This window comes from Canis lupus, chromosome 32, assembly GCF_011100685.1.
Source record: "Canis lupus familiaris isolate Mischka breed German Shepherd chromosome 32, alternate assembly UU_Cfam_GSD_1.0, whole genome shotgun sequence".
Classification (NCBI taxonomy): Eukaryota; Metazoa; Chordata; class Mammalia; order Carnivora; family Canidae; genus Canis; species Canis lupus.
In genome coordinates this window covers 7,694,320-7,706,839 of record NC_049253.1, presented here as the reverse complement: position 1 = coordinate 7,706,839, position 12,520 = coordinate 7,694,320, and the positions used below count along the sequence as shown (strand labels likewise).

At 38.2% G+C, this 12,520-nt stretch overlaps 1 protein-coding gene and 1 pseudogene across 16 annotated transcripts in view; one reads left to right on the top strand and one right to left on the bottom strand.

Moving 5' to 3' along the window:
• Positions 1 to 12,520, top strand: part of ALPK1 (alpha kinase 1) — a 136,298-nt gene that overhangs the window by 51,676 nt on the left and 72,102 nt on the right. The gene's annotated exons all lie outside the window — the stretch shown is intronic.
• On the bottom strand, positions 10,464 to 11,151 carry LOC106558133 (annotated as a pseudogene).

Genomic DNA, 12,520 nt, shown 5'->3' with positions numbered 1-12,520 from the left:
ATAAATAAATAATAAAAAAAAAAGAAAAAGGGAATTAAAACAAACAGCTTAATTTCTTTTTTTGTCTAAATGTATATTATTAGCCTCTTGGCAGACTCTTTTATAATTTAGAGATATCCAGATGCTTTTGATAGTTAGAAAGTTCATTTTAGCAAAGCATGATTTTAAAATCTTACATATTAGGGATGCCTGGGTGGCTCAGCGGTTGAGCATCTGCCTTCAGCTCAGAGTGTGATCCCGGGATCCGGGATCAAGTCCCACATCGAGTTCCTTGCAGGGAGCCTGCTTCTCTCTCTGCCTGTGTCTTTCATGAATAAATAAATAAAATCTTTTCAAATAAATAAAATCTTACATATTAAAAGAAACATGTAATTTAAAAGCATGACCTTAGGATCCTAAAAGCAATAAAAATTGTTTGAAAAGTCCATTTTCTGAATTTCCAAAGACTAGTAGAACATTTTTCATTTTGAAAAATTAGTTTATATGTTTGGGACTCTACCCTTAGGCCATAATACTCCTCTCTATAAAGTCAGGATAAAAAATAGCCCTCAATGCAAATGTCAGAAACATTTTTCATGTATCAGGTTATTTTATCCTTATTAAGAGACAGATACTATTGTTAATTCGATTTCACAGAAAGAAACTGAGGCACAGAGAGGTTAAGTACCTTACCCATTATCTCATATCTAATAAGTGGTAGACCCAGACTAGGGTACCTTGGTTACAAAGCCTTTGTTCTTAATGCTAGGGCCTAGAGGACGTAGGATCTGGACTATCTCCCGGTCCTGAACAAGTAAGTGTTAGTTCTCTTCTCCTTCCCATCCTTCAGCTACCCAATCCTGGTCCCATGCTCCACACAATCCAAGAAAATGGGAAAAGAAAGAAGGAAAGAAGAACATGAGGGGAGTCAATCCAGGTTTCCTTCCGCCTGCATGTCAAACACAGAGGGGTTGACATGCCAAAAATCTGATAAATTCAGACAGTGGGGTTCATGGTTCATCGTGCTCTTTTCAAGGAACCCTCCACCAATTCACTACAGACCTCTGATGTAATTTCTCTTGACTTCATTTTAACCAGGAAATCTTAATTTTGACTTCCTTGTGAAATCAGGAAGGAGGAGGAAAGGAGTACTTTTTGAGCAAGAATGATTTGGGGAAAGATCTGTGTTTTGTCTTAGAGTTCACCTGCTTTGTGACACATGAATACACCACACATAAACTGGCAGGCAGCAACACCATCAGCCTGCCTCAGAAGAGACAAAAGTAAACTCATTTCAAAGAGATTGCACTGAAATATGATATCAGCTGCAAGAGAGGGCCATCTCCTCTGGTCAAATGAGAAAAATCATATTATCCTCACTGTGGTATACAAATAGCTTGTAAGCCACATTCTCCATTTGAATGATAACAATAAAGTGCTAACCTCACTGCTGCGGGCCAGGGCCAGCCTGATCCCATCTCCAAACACAAACACTTCTGCCTCGGTTTTGGCTGGGGGCTGTGCAGTGGCCTCCCAACCCCCACCTTTTCTCCCCCCCCCCCCCCCCCCCCCCCCCGTTAATTGGCTGAGACCACCAGAATTTGGAGGACACAGATGTCACTGATAGTTTTCCTAGGGAGCACATTCATGCCCATCTGTTGCAGCCTAGAAGGCTGTTCATATATCCACAAGGCCTTCATTTAATTCTTGTCAGAAAGTAATGTAAATCCAGTTTACCTCAGAGGTCGCAGCCGAGATTTATGCCAATGAGCCCCCTGCAATTTACACACACTGTAGTTGTATAGGATGAAAAGAAAGCCTTTCATGTTGGTGCATATTAACAAGAAAGCCTGCCTTCCGAGAGGGGCTTTTTGATTGAGGTTTCTCCTGATTTTAATACAGCCGATGCCAGTTGGTATACCCAGCTTTAGAAAAAGGAAAAAAAAAATCTAATCTTTAAACTAAAGTTTCTTCTTTTATAAGATGTAAAAAAGAGAGAAATCCTAGCAAGTGGCACTGCTATGTCTTTAATTATCTGTTAGGAGACAAAACTCCCCTGAACGTGCAGAAGATAGAGTGTGATAGGAAAGCATGTTCTGGCCCAGAGTCTAGGGAAAATTCAGTTGTACGCAATTGTCTTTCTGACATGAAAATAGTAGGAGTGACCAGTTGAATTAGTCTCTGACTTTTCAGTTGTCTCTTTGTAGTATGTTTAGAGGAAATTATGGAATTTGATTAAGTTACTTTGGACCAGGCTGGTAGAAATTGATTCATTAGAAAAGTATATATCACATATGTGATATATACATATATGTTTATAGAATTCTTTTATTTGGGAATCTAAGAGTACTTAAAAGGACTTCCATTAATCCTATTTTTCTATATATTTTGAAATACTCAGGACTGTGCCAATTAAGCTGGGAGGCAAAAGGTTTTAAAAACACCCATCCTGTCAAAATCTTCTGGAAAGTCTGAATATGCTTTTTATGAAGTATGAGACCTTGGGCAAGTTACTTAACCTCCAAAACCTCAACTTTCTCAATTCTAAAGTGGAAATAATAAAGCCTATCCTTTAAGATTATATGTCTGAGGTATCTCCCATAGTACCTAAAATACAGAAAGGATTCAACCAATGATAATTTCCCTCTCCACCCTCCCTTTTGGCAGTGTCTATGAGAGCGAACTATATATTAAAAGTATTGGTTAACTTAGTTTAAAAACTCCAAGCATTCAAATCATCAGATTACTTTTCCACATTAAATAAAAAATTAAAGAGAGGTGAAGTTGGAGATTTTCTTTCTACAGTTTGGAATTTTTGTTTTGAGTTGTTTAAATTTTTAATTCTGTAGAAAGTAGAATAACAGAAGTGTGTGACATAGTTTTGTTAAAATCCGGCTTGGCTTCTCTACTCATTCAGGAGTAGCCTGTGATTTCCCAAGACAGTGTTAATAGGGGGCGTGCTTCTCTTGTTTTTGTAGACAGTGCTCATTTACCCGTGCTAATGGCTTTGAAGTATTGGGTATGATTATTTTTGCACACGTTTAACTTTTTGTTTATATTTTACTTCAGATAATATTCAAATTGGGTTGTGATTTCTAAGCACACACTACTAACTGGGAAGTGCAACAGAAAAGCCTAAATTATATGATGAGGATGTGGGTGGAATGGGCTGAGATTAAAAACACATGTTGTTGATAACTCATTAAGCAAACACTTGAAATATACGTAATCATAGTCTGGACTTAATTACAGAATCAGATGAAGCAGTGGCTTCACTTTACAGAGTAGGGTTCATATCAGGAAGGCTAAAGCCCAGTTTTGTTGGCTATCTAAACCTGGGACTAGGCAGATATAAAATAATTTCAGAATGGTCTTTTTCTGTTTCTCAGAGTTTATTAAGACCATTTCTTTTTGCTTACAGTCCTTGAAACAATATTTAAACTTTTTTTATTATAAGAAATTTCAAGCATATTAAAGTGGAGGGGGTTGTATAAGAAATCATATATTTTATTCAGCTTCAACATGTAACAATCTGTAGCCAATCTTGTCTAATTTGTACCGTCACTTTCTCCCCACCTCTATACCCCAAATTATTTTGAACCAAATCTCGAACTACTTGCAATTTCATCTGTAAATATTTAATATTTAATAATATTTAATTTTAAATATTAGATATTTTCCCTAAAAGACATGAACCCCTTTCTTTTCTTTTTTAAAACAAACTCCTTTTTTTAACATAACCACAGTACTGTTCTCTCACCTTAAAAATTAACACTAATTACTTAATATCATTTATTGTGACTTAATATAATCAGTGAGAAAATGGAGGGGCCCCCCCTTTTTAAGGAAATGGATTATTTGGCTTTCATGTTACAAATTTGCTCCCATGACACAAGAGTTTTCATGGGTACTCTTTTGTAACAACTTTTATTGTTGATTTATGTGGTTGCAATGTTTTGTGATATATGGTAGTATCTTCCTAGAATGAAAAGTTGTCATTTTATTGGAAAATAAAAATTGCATCATTATTCTAGTCCTACTCCACCTTCATTGATTCATTTGGATAAGTGTTTTCCTAACTTAGCCTCAAATGAAATTATACATGGAAAGCCACTATGTAAAACGGATGGAAATGAAATTGCTCTGGGGCCATGCTGCCCACCACTCGTTTGGCCCAGTCTTTCCCCATGTGGGGTCTTGCAGGTTTTGGTAAGTGAAATGCCTTTTTATAAATGTATACAATTTTCCCATTTTGCTTTTAGAGCAAGACAAATTACTGCATGAAACAGTGTAAAGAATAAGAGAGGTTTGCATACACAGTTGAAATGACCAAAAATGACAGTACAGTATGTAATTTTTAAGCTTACTACCACTAAAAAGAATGTTTCACTTAAAGTAATTAAAATGTTTATTGTAATGGGAAAAATCCACTGTGCTCATAAATAATGGCCCCACTTCTTAGTTGACTATACTGGGGCCTCCTGGGAGGAGATGTATTTGCTCCCTGTCAGGATTAATCTATAAATGCAATCACCACTTAGACCTCATCAGTTCTTTCCTTCCCCTTCATTGGTCCCTCTGGAATTATATTGTAGCTTGAATAAGGTCAAAATTAGGATACTTTTTCCCCAGGAAAAACACAGCCGTTGTTATTCCAGCACTTTAAAATTTGAGAATCAACCCGCAAGATGTTTCTTTAAACAGCCTAGCATACACATTTCTGTCATAGAATCAATATTCTACCAAAGTAATGCATTCTGTTTTTCAGTGTATTTATTGGTTCCTTCCCCACAAAAGCCAGGGATTCAGAATGGTCTCACATAAAACCACAGTGCATTGGATGTTTAAAAGCTTGTATTAACACCTATGGATAATCCCAGTAAGTTGCCATTTGAACTTGGACAAACCACTGAACTTCTGACTTTATCCTCAAATGGGGGCCATATTACTAGCTATCTTCCTCATTGTAATCTTGTAAAAGTAAGATAATTCTATTTCCTTTTGTCAAGATTTAATATGAATGCCTTTGCTTCTGTAATAGTGGAAAGGATAGAATGAATTCTCCAACTTGTCTAAATGTAAGTAAACTCATCCTGATGAGTCAGAATATTGCTTTGGAATTTTTTATAAGCTAAATCATAAACTTATTTTACTTCCCCAATAAGGCTGTCTTTGAGGGGTGTCTATTCTGTTTCAACACTCAGAAGTATCAAGTACAATATATAATGAATGGGTACTCAACATATATGCTTAACTATCATTCAGGAGTTTGCAAAGGCAGTACCTATTATTTTTATAATTTAAACCTGTAAGTTAGCTATTAAAGCCAAACTTTAAGGAAACAGTAGGAAACACATCATTAATTTTTGCCAGTAAAAGATTGTATAAAGGGATGCCTGGGTGGCTCAGCGGTTGAGTGTCTACCTTTGGCTCAGGGTGTGATCCTGGGATCTGGGATCAAGTCCCAAATCGGGCTCCTTGCAGGGAGCCTGTTTCTACCCCTGCCTGTATCTCTGCCTCTCTCTGTGTGTCTCTCATGAATAAATAAATAAAATCTTTAAAAAAAAAAAAGATTGTATAAAAACTAATGTGTTTCTCTTGCTTACTTTGATTTATTTATTTTTAATTTTTTTCTGTTAGTTCTACAGTGGCAAATATTCCTTCATTAGCTAAAAGCAAAGAATAGAATTAACACTAAGTCTCAGATCTTCATCCTCCTCATTAAAGAAAAGAGAAAATGTGAGTTCTTCTGCTTGAGGAACTACCAAAGAAAGTGAGTGGAGTAGTTCAAAAACAATCAAGTTATCCCCCAAATCAGGTGATTGATGCCCTGAGCACATTCACTCTGTGACTGAGCAACATTTTACCCAGTAACAGAACTCTTATAGAAAAAGTGGAGAATCCTGACATTCTAAAACTATACTCATTTTCCAAACCAGCCTGATAAAAGGAGGGCCTCAAAGCTCTCTGCAGGTTAAAGGGAGAGCAGAATTAAGTCTGGTTTTCTAATAGAATCTTTCTGGCTCCTAAAATGACCCATGTTAATTAAGGACTCTGTAATTTGTATATACCGTAGGATGCATAGGAGCTGTCAAGAGGTAAGTAAAAAATAAATAAATAAATGTGCCGCCTTTTCTCTATAGACACCTTTTCCCCCTTACAAATCACACAGGAATAGTAAAATCCTACTGTGAACTGTCCTACAGATCTTCTTGCCTCTGGGCTCTATTGGTTATCACTGTGTTGAAGTAGTTCAGTGTGTGGATGTTTGCCTCACTGAATGTTACTTTTGCCTCTGTGCCCTCAAAGTGTGTGGATATCCTGGTGGTTCTGCCTCAACAGACTCTTGCCACTAGAGAAAATGAAAGTCGTATTTGTTCCCAGGCCAGTAGGAGGCTCCCTGCCAAGACCCATCCGTTGCTGGTGACATGCACACGCTGTGTGAATCACAGGGCCACATGGTGGACTTTTATTATGTCAGCCCAGGAGTGTGGTCTGCCAATCCCCAATCCAGAAGCCCACCCCCAGGCGCCTTTGACATTTTAAGTAAAAAATAAATAAAGAGCTTTGTGTGTATCTCAGGGTGAAGAAGATGATGTGGGCCTGGGGGTGTTTCAGTCTGATCTGTAATCCCATGGACTCTCTTTCCCTTAGCCACTTTAGGGCTCACTTTCCTGCCACCTCAGACAGAGGGAAGAATGGCTGAGTGCTGGACACAAACAGCTGGTTAAACCAAGTTGGCTGGGTTTTAAGGGCTTTTTTTTTTTTTTTTTTTAAGCAGATAAAACTCACATCTTCCTGAAAATATCTAACTGGCCATAATATTTCAATTCTCTAACAGATTTTTATTCATTAATTGAATGTGGATCTAGGGAATTACTTAAGGAATAATACAATTATTATAGGACTTTACACTGGGAAAAATATCGAGACTCCAAAAACTGTGTAGCCAAGCAATTTTCTGTCTTAAGAACATAAATGCTAATTCAGTCAACAAGCAGATCAAACCCAAATAAGATAATGAAAAATTAGGTTAACTTCAAAAAGTTAAATTTCATTTCCTGAAAATTTTATTGATAACAATAACTAATAACTATGGAGCATATATTACATGCTAGGCCGTATCCCTTGTGTTTTACATATATATTTACATTTTTATATTTATACAATATTACAATATAATTCAATTGATCCTTATAAAACTCTGTGAGATTGGTCCTATTACTACCCTTTTTTAACAGATGAGAAAGCTGAGATATGACTTGTGTAAGCCTGCTCAGCTAACAAGCAACAGAACTGAAATTTAAACCCAAGAACCCTAATTGCAAAATGCATGTGCCTTCCTTGGCTACCTGCTGATGGCTCAGAGAGCAAAAGTACAATTCTTCATTTTAAAATCATCATTTTGCTGCTTCTGTCATTTCAGAGCCTACTCATGCCTTTTCTCCGAGATAGACTGTTTCTTTTGTAAGCTACCTCTGACTCAAAATCTATGTTGACTTTGCAAAATATCTTTCCTGGCTATGAGAATTATGAATAGAAATTTGAAAATGTATTGTTGCACAAGTAACCATAATCCCTACATTTGCTGGCTTCATCAAAAGTGTGTAATGCTTCATAGCCTTGGGAATTTTATATCATAGTATACTACATGCCATTTCCTTATACATACCACACCATCATCTGGACTTGCCTCCTACTCCACCCCTGGAAACATCCAATAGGTTTGCCTTTCCGACTGTTAAACAGAGCATTTCAGTTGCCTCAACCACCAAAGCAGAGGCTATAATAACAGTTGAGTCTGCACCATTTCTCCTTTTAAAGATTTCTCTTCCAGTGAATTTATTCTTGCTGTGTTTTTCTCTAGAACTCTGATATCTATTTAATGAGAAGGTAAGTGTGTTTTGAGGACAAGTCAGAACCCCTGAATTCTTAATCTTGATCTTTGCTTGGGACTTTGGGCAAGTTACTCAACCTCCTCCTGACTCAGATTCTCAGAGTTTGGGTGGACAACATCTGCCTCCTAGAGTATACTCCTCAGTTTGAAGGCCAATCAAAATTTGTAAGGTAATTTTTTCCTGCTTTATGAAGGCCCCCTAGTGTCATAGCAGCTCTGGATTTGAGAACATATGGTGTTAGTATATGTGGCAACTCTTCTCTCATTTAAGGTGCAAAAATACAAAGAAAGCTCTTACTGAAAATACCCTTTGGAAGTACAGGATTCTTGAACAGACCAGATGGCAGGTTTGGCTCACCTTGACCTGAGATGTTGCTCTTCTAGCGATGGGGGCCAGGCTCATGATTCTTCGGATGTCACCATAGCTGATGGAGTGGGTAACCGTAGCTGGAGAGTGTGAGCAACAGCCCCTGTGATGATGACCTTTTTTTCCCCTCCTCTTTCTTCCTGAGGCCAGCAAGTAACCCATTCGTGACCCGGAACATTCTGATTGCACTTTTCTGTGCAGTCACATTTGATAAACACCTTGAGCAGCCGGGAACTGGAGAGGGTGGGGCACACAGGCATGAGGGACAGACAACTTGAAGAGTAGTTCTCCCACTCTGACAAGGTGTGGTGCTTAGGCTGGAATTTTTGAGATAAATAGAGCCATTGGAAAGAACTTCTCTTTCACTTATAGAAATCCCTACCTTTTTTTTTTTTTTTTTAATCACAGCACACTTCTTCATTTTCTTTGTAAGTGGAAGGAAAAGGTGAATTTCTTGGCAATCTAGTGTTTGTTAAACTAATGGTTCAAACTGCCTATCTCATCTTTATTTCAATAGGCCCTGCTAACTCATGGATCCTTAATACAAGATGAGGATCTCCTCCTCAAGGTCTCTTGTCACATCACTCTCCAGCTAGGTTTCTTTTCCTCATTTCTTTTCCCAGCTATTCCAAGTCCTAGTCCCATGAGAAGTCCTAAGACAAGTGCTCCTCCATGCTCTGAAAGGCTCCTTTACTATCTCTCAGTGGAATCACTGAGTCCAACCCTAAGGACAGGAACTGATATTTATTACCTATACAATATTCCTAGACTGGAATTTCTATTTCCCTCTTTTTAATTTTTTCATTAAATATCAATATCAAAAAATTATAAAATAGGTGTAATATACCCAGAACATGATGGATGGATATTAATCTAAGCAAAAAACATACCACTTTCTTTGAAGTCTTCTGTGTTCATACGTTTCCCTCACATCTTCTTCACTCTTTCCTCAGTAAATCCACTGTTTTGAATTTTTAGTTTATCATTCACATCCTTTTCTTTGTAACTTTACCATATATGTTTGTATCCTATAATGTTATATTGTTTAGCTAAAAATGTTTTAAATTTTATGCATGTATCATCTGTGACTTGCTCTTTTATATTCCTAAGATTCATCCATATTGCTATATGTAACTGTAATTCTTTCATTTATTTGCTTATTCTATTCCAGTGTATGAATACACTTCAGTTTTTTAATCTATTCTCCTGTTGAGGGACATATGGATTGATTCCTTTTGCTTATTTGCTATTACAAACTGTCACTGTAAACATGCTTATATTCCCTAGACACAGGTCCAAGATATTCTCTAAACTAGAGTATATGTCTAAGAGTAGACATCGGATGGAGCACCTGGGTGCCTAAGTCAGTTAAGCATCTGCCTTTGGCTCAGGTCATGATCCCAAGTCTGAGATAGAGCCCTGCATCAGGCAATAAGGAGTCTGCTTCTCCCTCTCCTGCCCCTCCCTTCCTTCTACTCATGCATTTTCTCTCTCAAATAAGTAGATAAAATCTTCTTTGTTTTTTTTTTTTTTTTAAATCTTTATTTATTTATGATAGTCACACAGAGAGAGAGAGAGGCAGAGACACAGGCAGAGGGAGAAGCAGGCTCCATGCACCGGGAGCCCGACGTGGGATTCGATCCCGGGTCTCCAGGATCACGCCCTGGGCCAAAGGCAGGCGCCAAACCGCTGCGCCACCCAGGGATCCCTCTTCTTTGTTTTTTAAAAAGAGTGGACACTGGGTTACAGTGTACCCACTATGCACATTTTTCATTTTACTGAATAATGTCAAACTATAGTTTCTAACAGTGGTGAATGGAAGTAACATAGACTGTTCTTGACAACTGTTAGCCAACATAAATTTTTTCCCAATTAAGAAGTTGTGAATAGTTATGGTTTGAATTTGTATTTCCTGATTACTAATGAGGTTGGACACATTTCATGTGTTCATTGGCCATTAATGTTTTCTCTTATGTGAAGTGTCTGTTCAAGTCTTTTGCTTATTCTTTTTTTTTTTTTTTTTTTTTTTTAACACATCATCAACATTTATTGTTCAGTTTTCCCCCAACTGGCCAGTGCTGGGCCCAGGGGGCTGGGCCTCTATGAGAAGCAGTTGGTCTGGGGGCCCACTATGGCCCCCCTAATGTGCCCTGAGGCCTGGTGGTAACCCCTGGGCCTGTCAGTCCTCCCCTTAGGCTTTCCAGGTCCTGAAGTCCTGGTGGGGCCTGGGGCTATGTAAGACCCAAGAAAGCTGCCTCAGAGGAGGAGCAGGCCACGTGGGGGAAGGTTGCATGGTGCCTCAGAACCTACCAAGTCCAACATCAGCAGGTGACAGGAGGGAAACTGAAACAAGATAGAACTCAGAGGAAAAGGTGACAGGGAGTCTGAAGATGAGAGGGAGACAACCAGCATCTTTCAGGCCCTGAACCAGAAAGGGTTAGGAGGGAGGCTTCCCAGTAATCCTCCTTCCTGGCTTCTGGAAAGTTGAGCAGGAAGGAGCAGGCCTATGTGGTAGGTCCTGAACAGCTCCATCCCCGGGATGTCCAAAGGGAGCCCTGGCTTGAGGGAGCCGTGGTGCCTGGATGGGTCCTGTGCACCCCCACCCTTGGAGGGGTGGCAGAGGGGTGCCACCAGCCTCAGCCCCACTGGGCCTTCACTGAGCTTTTTTGGTCCCCTTCTGGTTCTTCAGCATCACGTAGGTGATGAACACTCCCACAAACAGGAGCAGCAGGAGGCCAGCAGCCAGTGGGATGGCGACAGCATAGGCTCTGGGCAGGAACTACTTGTGGATGACATGCTGACTGTCGATGAAAGGCAAGAGAATCACCCAGGCGGTGTAGTAGATGAAGATGATTAGGCTAATGGCGATGAGGCCGAGTCCCACCACCTGGTCTGCCCCCGTGGCCATCTCCCCCACGATCTCACAGCCCAGCTGGAAGCCTGCTTATTCTTTTTCTATTATGTGATTGGTCCTTTTCTCATTGATTTATAGGAATTCTTTATATATTCTAAAGAGAAATTATTTGTCAGTTACATACATTACAGATACTTTCTCCCAGTTTAGGACTTGTCTTTTCACTTTCTTTATGGTGTCATTTTACTAATCAGAAGTTTATCCCTCCAATTAAATATCAATCTTTGGTCATTTGCTTTTTTTTTTTTTTTTTAACAAATGTTTGAGAAATTCTTCCCTAACTAAGGGATCAAAAGGATGTTCTCCCTTAGATACTCCCCTTTAGAAGTTAGATATTTTTGTCTTTTACATGTAAGTCTTTAACTAGCATTGATTCAAAAAATAACCAATTAGCAGGGTACCTGGGTGGCTCAGTCAGTTAAGCATCTGCCTTCAGCTCATGTCATGATCCCAGGGTCCTGGGACAGAGGCATTGGGATCCCTGCTCAGTGGGGAGCCTGCTTCTCCCTCTCCCTCTGCCTGCCGCTCTCCATGCTTGTGCTTTCTCTCTCTCTGTCAAATAAATAAATAAAATCTAAAAACAAATAATAAATTAGCTCAATACCATATGCTGAGGTAGTGTAATAAACTGAATTTCCATATATACATATGTCTCTTGCTGGACTCTATTTTATTTAGAAAGTCAATTTGCCTAGCCTAGTGCCAATAACTTTTGCATCATTTAATATGATTTTATGTTAATTATTGACAAAAATTATGACATTCCCCCTCCTTCTTTGTTATTTTTCATTAAAAGTATTTTGAATATTCTTGAATGTTATCCTCCCACATAAGTTTTAGGATCATTTTTTCAGGTTGACCACAAATACACACAGAGCTGTAGTGATTGGAATTGCATAAAGATAGATAAATTTGGGAAAAATTGATATTTTAACAATACTGAGTTTTCCAGGACCCTACCACAAAATATCTCCTAATGTATTTAGATTTTCATTAATGTCTTTCAATGAAGTAGGTTTTATAATTTCTCTCTGGAAGTCTTACATATTTATTATTAGAATTATTCTTAGGTTACCTCATATATTTATATATATATGTATATATATACACACATATATATACACATATATATTTTTATTATACCTTACATATTTTTGCCATGGTAAAAGACATATTTTTATTAAATTACATTTTCTAGCCACTTGTTGCTGATTTAAAGGATATTTTGCATAAGATTGGATTTATTGGCCTATTGAATGTTTGGTAAGATTTTGCTGGTAAAACGGTATATTCCTGGTGTTTTCCTTGTAGGAAGATTTTTCAACTACTAGTTACATTTCTGTAAGATTATAGGAGCATACAG